Here is an 8,813-nt window from a genome sequence, read left to right on the forward strand (position 1 = left end):
CACTAACCCCCATTATTACCCCGGTACCCACCGCCACCAGGGGTGCTGGGAAGAGCCGGTTACGAACCAGTACCCGACCATCTGTAGTGACGGTCAGACACCAGGGCGGCCGCAGGCTGGTAGTATTAGGCTGGGGAAGGCCAAAAACAGTGGCCCCTACCACCCTGGTAATGCTGCCTGCTGCTGCTGTGTTGTATCTGGCTGGTTATGAAAATTGGGGGGGACCCGACATCGTTCTTTCCAATCATTTTATTTTATTTTTTTTTAAATGACGTGGGGTCCCCCCCATTTTTCATAACCAGCCAGATACAATAAAGCAGCAGCAGGCTAGCATTACCAGGGTGGGAAGGGCCACTGTATCTGGCCTTTCCCCTACTGATAACACCAGCCTGCGGCCGCCCCAGTAGCCAACCATCACTACAGACGGTCAAGTACTGGATGGTACCCGGCTCTTCCCAGCACCCCTGGTGGCTGTGGATACCGGAGTAATAATGGGGGTTAGTGTTAGCCTCTGCACCGGCTAACACTAAGCCCCGCCTTAGCAATGGATGCTGTCAATGAGCCGGCGGCCATTACTAAGGCGGTAGTAATATAGTTTAAAAAAAAACAAAGACATAGAAAAAATATTTTATTGAAATAAAAAAAAAAACACACAACCCTCATTAACCATTTTATTGATAATAAAAAAAAAGCCGTCATCGAAGTAGTCCTGGAATCCGCCGTAGTCCAACGACCGAACCTATTAGTAACACGTGTTAGGCTTAGATACAGGGCCCATGTGTGATACTGTCTGTGTGACCCTGTATCTAAGCCTACCACAAGGTAGGCTTAGATACAGGGTCCAGCAGACAGTAATCTTATACAGTATAAGATTACTGTGTGCTGGGGCCCTGTATCTAAACCTACAGTGTGGTAGGCTTACATACAGGGCCCATCAGACAGGATCACACATGGGCCATGTATCTAAGCCTACCATGTGATTGGCTTAGATACAGGGCCCAGCAGACAGGATCACGCATGGGCCATGTATCTAAGCCTACCATGTGATTGGCTTAGATACAGGGCTCAGCAGACAGGATCACGCATGGGCCATGTATCTAAGCCTACCATGTGATTGGCTTAGATACAGGGCCCAGCAGACGGGATCACACAATCTGTAATCCTGTCTCATGGGCCCCCTAAGCCTGCTACATCGTAGGCTTAGGGGTTGTGCAGTCCCTAAACATTGATGGCCTATCCACAGGATAGGCCATCAATAGATGATGTGTCGCCCGGGACCCGCAAATCAGCTGTTTTGAAGGGGCCGCAGCACTCGTACGAGAGCTGCTTCCCTTCATTTCACTACTCGCTCACACTGTGAATCGCCGACACGTATTCACAGTGTGACCGGAATGAAGTGACCGGAATGAAGGGGAGCAGCTCTCGTACGAACACTGCGGCCCCTTCAAAACTGGGAGTCGGACCCCGCCAGTCAGGGCTAATCTTACCTTCCTCTTCAGCCGCGGCGGATGTTCTGTCGTCTCGATGCTGTGCGCGGCGCATAGCGCTGTGACGTCATGCACTGCACACAGTGCTTGACGTCAGGACCTCCGCTGCCATCCGGAACCAGGAAGGTAAGTAAAGTCTGTTACTATAGTAACAGGGGCCCGCGGCCCGAGTTACTATAGTAACTTTTTATTGATATGGTGCGGGGGGCCGTGGGCCCCCCTGGCTTCGTGGCCCGATCGCAACTGCGACCGCTGCGACCCCTATAGCTATGCCAGTGCATATAGGGTTTATGAGGGTAACGCATGGCTTTGGTATGACGAGCACTTTTGTCAACAGAAAGTTGTGCGGCCCTCATTGCGCTAGGATCGTAAGGATATCAGTCATTGGATGAGGTTGACGGCCACTCTTAGGAGTAAACAGAACGCCGTATTTCCCATTGAAACCAATGGGCAGATGCTTGAAGGCGTTCTGCTTCCGATTTTTCAGCTGAAAACACTGTGTGTGAACATACCCTTAGAATGATGAAAGTGAAGTGAATGACTTTTCAGTTGACCGGTTCACACGCCGTGTATTTGACACGTTTTTTTTTGCACATTTTACATGCCAAAAAGCACATAAAAAAACGCTTAATTACGTGTTTGGGGGGATTTGTGTGTGTGTGTGTTGATAAGCGGCTATGAAGTATCAGCAGCGCCCGTGCACACACCGCTCTGCCACACACACACACGGGAAAAGTTTTAAAGGGGTTGTCCAGGAAAACATGGCGCCGCACCTGTCCTCAGGTCGTGTGTGGTGTTACAGCTCTGTCCTATTCACTTCAATGGAGGTGAACTGCAATACCAGACACAACCTGAGGACCCCTTCTGTCCTGAGATGACCCGACGGGGGAGGCGGGTGTCAGAGCCACCCACCGCCATAACTGCAGACAGAACCACACAACTACGGCATGAGGGCAGGGCTTGTCCTGAGTGCACTGTCTCTTGTTATGGACAGATTTATAGTCAGGGTATGTGCACACACACTAATTACACACTAATTAGATTACAAGATTACAGTACGGGACAGTTGTCCTGCAGCGAGGCAGGGACTCCTAGCATCGTACATAATTATGATGCTAGGAGCCCGGCTCCCTGCAGTGTGTTCGGTCCGGTACTTGCGGCCGAAATACGTCCGTCAATTACGGACGTAATGAGTGTGTGTGCACATACCCTCACATGAACCCCGTCTGATGAACCGGTAACCTAGGTCCGATCACATGACAGAGGGGGATCACCAAAAACCCTGTGCACCCTCAGCCCGTCCATCCAGCCCTTTCCTGGTTATATCTGCTTCTGGGAAAGCTGGGTGACCACCATTACCCCTCTTACTGGAGTGTGTTTGGGGATGTGACTAATGAACCTCTCACACTCCAGTAGGAAGGGTAATGGTGGTCACCCAGCTTTCCCAGACCCCTGAACGGTAAATCTCTCTAGTTGTGCTGAGACTGTTTGGGGATGTGACTAATGAACCTCTCAGTCTCAGCACAAGAGAGATTTATTGTTCAGGGGTCTGGGAAAGCTGGGTGACCACACTAACAGTGGGCATATTGTTTATCACCCAGCTTTCCCAGTACAGTTACATCATGTGTCCTTTATGCAGAGTCTCCTGCACGACTACAGGCGGGCCCGCCAGGTGGGGGGGGGGGGTCCGTCGGGGAGGGGGCGTCAGGTGGGGGGGGGTTTATATTGGTTTTCCTACGAAGGACATTTATGACATATACACAGGTGTAATATCTCTAGAACGGGGCCCCCTAAGCCCCGTTCTATCTTACCCAGCTCCGCGGTCTTCCGGCCACTTCACTTTCTGGTTACATGTTCGAGTTATGCAAACAGCGTAACTCTCTGAGCTACGCATTTTCCGCAACTCCCATAGAACTGAATAGTAGTTACGGAAGCCGTGTAGCATGCTACGCTGCTTCTGTTACTGACATTCACTACTATGGGAGTTCCGGAAATAGTGTATTGTATTGTACCAGCGATCTAATGATCACTGGTTCAAGTCTTCTAGGGGAACTAATAAAATGTAAAAAAAAAAAAAAAGTTAAATACATTTTCAGGTGTGTAGAAAAAAATTAAAAGTTAAAAAAATTAATTCCCATTTTTCCCCAAGCACAATGTAAAAATAAAAAAATAATAACAAAATTGGTATCGCTGCATCCGTAAAAGTCCAGAACTATTACAATATAGCATTATTTGACTCACACAGTGAACGGTCTAAAATGTTTTTATTTAAAACCCCCTACTGTCTGTATTCTTCTACCATATTACGTTATAAATGGCCGCTCTGTTGTAACGGTTCACTGGGATACGCTTCTTGTGATGTCATCTAGAATGTGGGCAGATTCTATTTCTCTGAGCGTGATGTCCTCTAGAGAATCTGAGAGTGATGTCATGTGAAGGGCGGGGCCTGTGATCTGCATGTGTTCCGTTTGCACATAATGGCCCTCATGTTGTGACATCATCAAGTTTATAAATTGGGGTCACACATTGACCGCGGTGTCAGTTTCTCTTGCTGGCTCTCATTATGGACGTGTCTCATGTGAAGAGGAGGATGGTGATGTTTCCAATGATGAGCATTATAGAGATGATGGAGGTTGGCGGACGCCAGTTTCCGGAGGACGTGGAGATGGAGGAGGAACACGAGAAGATGGAAGCTGGCGGACGCCAGTTTCCGGAGGACGTGGAGATGGAGGAGGAGGATGGGAAGATGGAGGTTGGCGGACGCCAATTTCCAGCTCCTGATGTGGAGATGGACGATCTTTCGGGGGCTACAATTAACATCAGGGCCTCCAACCCCCGAAAGAGAAAGTGGCCATTTTAGTAACATCTGCCGCTTGGGGCCCATTTACCATCAGGGCCCCCAACCCCCGGGAGAGATAGCGGCCATCTTATTTCCATCTGCCGCTCGGGGCCCATTTACCATCTTTAGGTGAGGTAAGTGCCGTCCACTGATGATCTTCTCACCTCACGACTCTTTTACAGCCGCTTGGACACTGAATTTCTGATTTTTTTTTTGCAGTTGTCACCCCAACATCGTGGTCTTTACCACCTAAACCATCTGAAATTCCCATGAAGAATCCTCCAGTGATGAGCAGAGCAGACGCGAGATCCGGTAAGTCTGACGTCTTCCGCTCATCTTCATCTTCTCCTTGTGGTGAAGGTTTTGTGAATTTTTTTGCTTATTTGTATTTTTTCCTTTTCTAGGATCCGACTTTGAAAAATATGAAAAACGTTTTCGGTTTCTTCTGATCCAGGACCGAGCTGTGTAAGGGTGGACTGGCGGCCATATCCACGGGTGAAGAAGGACCCTCCCCCTCTTCATCTCACCGATCATCGCATGTTAAAGGGCCGGAGCCACAGAAAACCGCACAGAAATTCTACCAGATTCTATAATAAACATATTTTTTTTTACAATTTTTAGTGCATTCATTTCTAGATTGGGGAATTTATCCAGTGAACTTGTGTTCTATGGGGATCCGAAGGTTATAGGTGTAATACTCTGCAGAATATATCACTATGTATCTGTCAGGAGGTAGAGGAGCAATGTTCTGCAGATCTCTAGAGAGGTCAGTGGTGTAATAATCTGCAGAATATATCACTATGTATCTGACAGTAGAGGACAGAGCAATGTACTGCAGATATCTAGACAGGTCAGTGGTGTAATAATCTGCAGAATATATCACCATATATCTGTCAGGGAGTAGAGAGGAGAGAGCAATGTTCTGCAGATCTCCAGAGAGGTCAGTGGTGTAATAATCTGCAGAATATATCACTATGTATCCGTCAGGAGGAAGAGGAGCGATGTTCTGCAGGTCTCTAGAGAGGTCAGTGGTGTAATAATCTGCAGAATATATCACTATGTATCTGTCAGGAGGTAGAGGACAGAGCAATGTTCTGCAGGTCTCTAGAGAGGTCAGTGGTGTAATAATCTGCAGAATATATCACCATATATCTGTCATGCGATACAGGAGCAATGTTCTGCAGGTCTCTAGAGAGGTCAGTGGTGTAATAATCTGCAGAATATATCACCATATATCTGTCATGTGATACAGGAGCAATGTTCTGCAGATCTCTAGAGAGGTCAGTGGTGTAATAATCTGCAGAATATATCGCCATATATCTGTCATGTGATACAGGAGCAATGTTCTGCAGATCTGTAGAGAGGTCAGTGGTGTAATAATCTGCAGAACATATCACCATATATCTGTCATGTGATACAGGAGCAATGTTCTGCAGATCTCTAGAGAGGTCAGTGGTGTAATAATCTGCAGAATATATCGCCATATATCTGTCATGTGATACAGGAGCAATGTTCTGCAGATCTGTAGAGAGGTCAGTGGTGTAATAATCTGCAGAATATATCACCATATATCTGTCTGGAGGCTTTTTGGAATTTTTCTTGAAAATATAAACTATTGCTGCTAAATTTATACATTTTCTAACGTCATAAAACATAAAAAGACAGATAAAGTAATGCCAACAAGGGACAATATATTACCCCCCCCCCCCCCCATAAAAAGTGGAGGTGAAATGTCTGAATGTTTTTCTTATTCTGCAGATATCATTTTATTCCTTTATTTCACTAACACCGCAGATGATAACTGAGAATCACAGCTCAATATTTATTACCCCGATCCTACAGTTATTAGTAATATGACATATGTGGCCCTAGTGTGCGATGTGACTTATTGGACTCTTTGCGGTGCAACTCACGCGGCGGCAGTATAACGGCAGAAACGGGAGAACAAATATGAAAGACCCCCCATTTGTGCAAAGTGAAATTGAGCTGGGCAGCATAAAGCACCCATCAGCTGAGTGGACCCCCCTATAAGAGCAGTGGGCCCCGGCATTTGCCCGTTTCAACCATGTGTGGACGGTGGCCCAGATCTGCGTCCTGAGAACGCAGATGCAGTTGAAACCGGGACATGCCAGCGGCCGATCGGGACACCACCTGGAATCTGGGACTGTTGGGAGGTATGGAGACCCTCCCCAAATGACCCCATTTTGGATTCTACACCCCTCAGGACATTCATTTAGGGCTGCAGTGAGCATTTTGACCCCACAGGTGTTATATCGATTGTATTAGAATTGAGCAATGGAAATAAAAAGTAGTTTTAGCTCAAAATGTCTTTATATTCAAAAAGAAAGAAACGATAACAAGCCCCCAGGAGTACATCAGGGTATATGTAATATGTGAGGAGTACATCAGGGTATATGTGAGCTGTGCGGAGTAAATCAGGGTATATGTAAGCTGTGCGGTGTACATCAGGGTATATGTAAGCTGTGAGGAGTACATCAGGGTATATGTAATCTGTGAGGAGTACATCAGGGTATATGTAATCTGTGCGGAGTACATCAGGGTATATGTAAGCTGTGTGGAGTACATCAGGGTATATGTAAGCTGTGTGGAGTACATCAGGGTAAATGTAATCTGTGAGGAGTACATCAGGGTATATGTAAGCTGGGCGGAGTACATCAGGGTATATGTAAACTGTGAGGAGTACATCAGGGTATATGTAATCTGTGAGGAGTACATCAGGGTATATGTAATCTGTGCGGAGTACATCAGGGTATATGTAAGCTGTGTGGAGTACATCAGGGTAAATGTAATCTGTGAGGAGAACATCAGGGTATATGTAAGCTGGGCGGAGTACATCAGGGTATATGTAAGCTGTGAGGAGTACATCAGGGTATATGTAAGCTGTGAGGAGTACATCAGGATATATGTAATCTGTGCGGAGTACATCAGGGTATATGTAAGCTGGGCGGAGTACATCAGGGTATATGTAAGCTGGGCGGAGTACATCAGGGTATATGTGAGCTGTGCGGAGTACATCAGTATATATTTAAGCTGTGAGGAGTACATCAGGGTATATGTAAGCTGTGCGGAGTACATCAGGGTATATGTAAGCTGTGCAGAGTACATCAGGGTATATGTAATATGTGCGGAGTGCATCAGGGTATATGTAATCTGTGCGGAGTACATCAGGGTATATGTAAGCTGTGCGGAGTACATCAGGTATATGTAAACTGTGCGGATTACATCAGGGTATATGTAAGCTGGGCGGAGTACATCAGGGTATAATTAATCTGTGCGGAGTACATCAGGATATATGTAAGCTGGGCGGGGTACATCAGGGTATATGTAATCTATGCGGAGTACATCAGGGTATATGTAATCTGTGCGGAGTACATCAGTATATATGTAAGCTGTGAGGAGTACATCAGGGTATATGTAATCTGTGCGGAGTACATCAGGGTATATGTAAGCTGTGCAGAGTACAACAGGGTATATGTAATATGTGCGGAGTGCATCAGGGTATATGTAAGCTGTGCGGAGTACATTAGGGTATATGTAAGCTGGGCGGAGTACATCAGGGTATATGTAAACTGTGCGGAGTACATCAGGGTATATGTAAACTGTGCGGAGTACATCAGGGTATATGTAATCTGTGAGGAGTACATCAGGGTATATGTAATCTGTGCGGAGTACATCAGGGTATATGTAAGCTGTGCGGAGTACATCAGGGTATATGTAATCTGTGAGGAGTACATCAGGGTATATGTAATCTGTGAGGAGTACATAAGGGTATATGTAATATGTGCGGAGTACATCAGGGTATATGTAATCTGTGCGGAGCACATCAGGGTATATGTAATCTGTGTGGAGTACATGAGGGTATATGTAATATGTGAGGAGTACATCAGGGTATATGTAATCTGTGCGGAGTACATCAGGGTATATGTAATATGTGAGGAGTACATCAGGGTATATGTAATCTGTGCGGAGTACATCAGGGTATATGTAAGCTGTGCGGAGTACATCAGGGTATATGTAAGCTGGGCGGAGTACATAAGGGTATATGTGAGCTGTGCGGAGTACATCAGTATATATGTAAGCTGTGAGGAGTACATCAGGGTATATGTAAGCTGTGTGGAGTACATCAGGGTATATGTAAGCTTTGCTGAGTACATCAGGGTATATGTAAGCTGGGCGGAGTACATCAGGGTATATGTAAACTGTGCAGAGTACATCAGGGTATATGTAAACTTCGGAGTACATCAGGGTATATGTAATCTGTGAGGAGTACATCAGGGTATATGTAATCTGTGCGGAGTACATCAGGGTATATGTAAACTGTGCGGAGTACATCAGGGTATATGTAATCTGTGAGGAGTACATCAGGGTATATGTAATCTGTGAGGAGTACATCAGGGTATATGTAATCTGGGCGGAGTACATCAGGGTATATGTAAGATGGGCGGAGAACATCAGGGTATATGTAA

General features: G+C 46.1%; 1 long non-coding RNA gene across 1 annotated transcript; it reads left to right on the forward strand.

Annotated features, from left to right (window-relative positions):
* Window positions 1-3,990: 3,990 nt before the first annotated feature.
* On the forward strand, window positions 3,991-4,903 carry LOC142748399 (uncharacterized). The gene is made up of 3 exons (XR_012882247.1): window positions 3,991-4,460; window positions 4,546-4,638; window positions 4,731-4,903. It is a non-coding gene; the product is annotated as an uncharacterized LOC142748399 (long non-coding RNA).
* Window positions 4,904-8,813: the final 3,910 nt, after the last annotated feature.

This window comes from Rhinoderma darwinii, chromosome 3 (assembly GCF_050947455.1).
Source record: "Rhinoderma darwinii isolate aRhiDar2 chromosome 3, aRhiDar2.hap1, whole genome shotgun sequence".
Classification (NCBI taxonomy): Eukaryota; Metazoa; Chordata; class Amphibia; order Anura; family Rhinodermatidae; genus Rhinoderma; species Rhinoderma darwinii.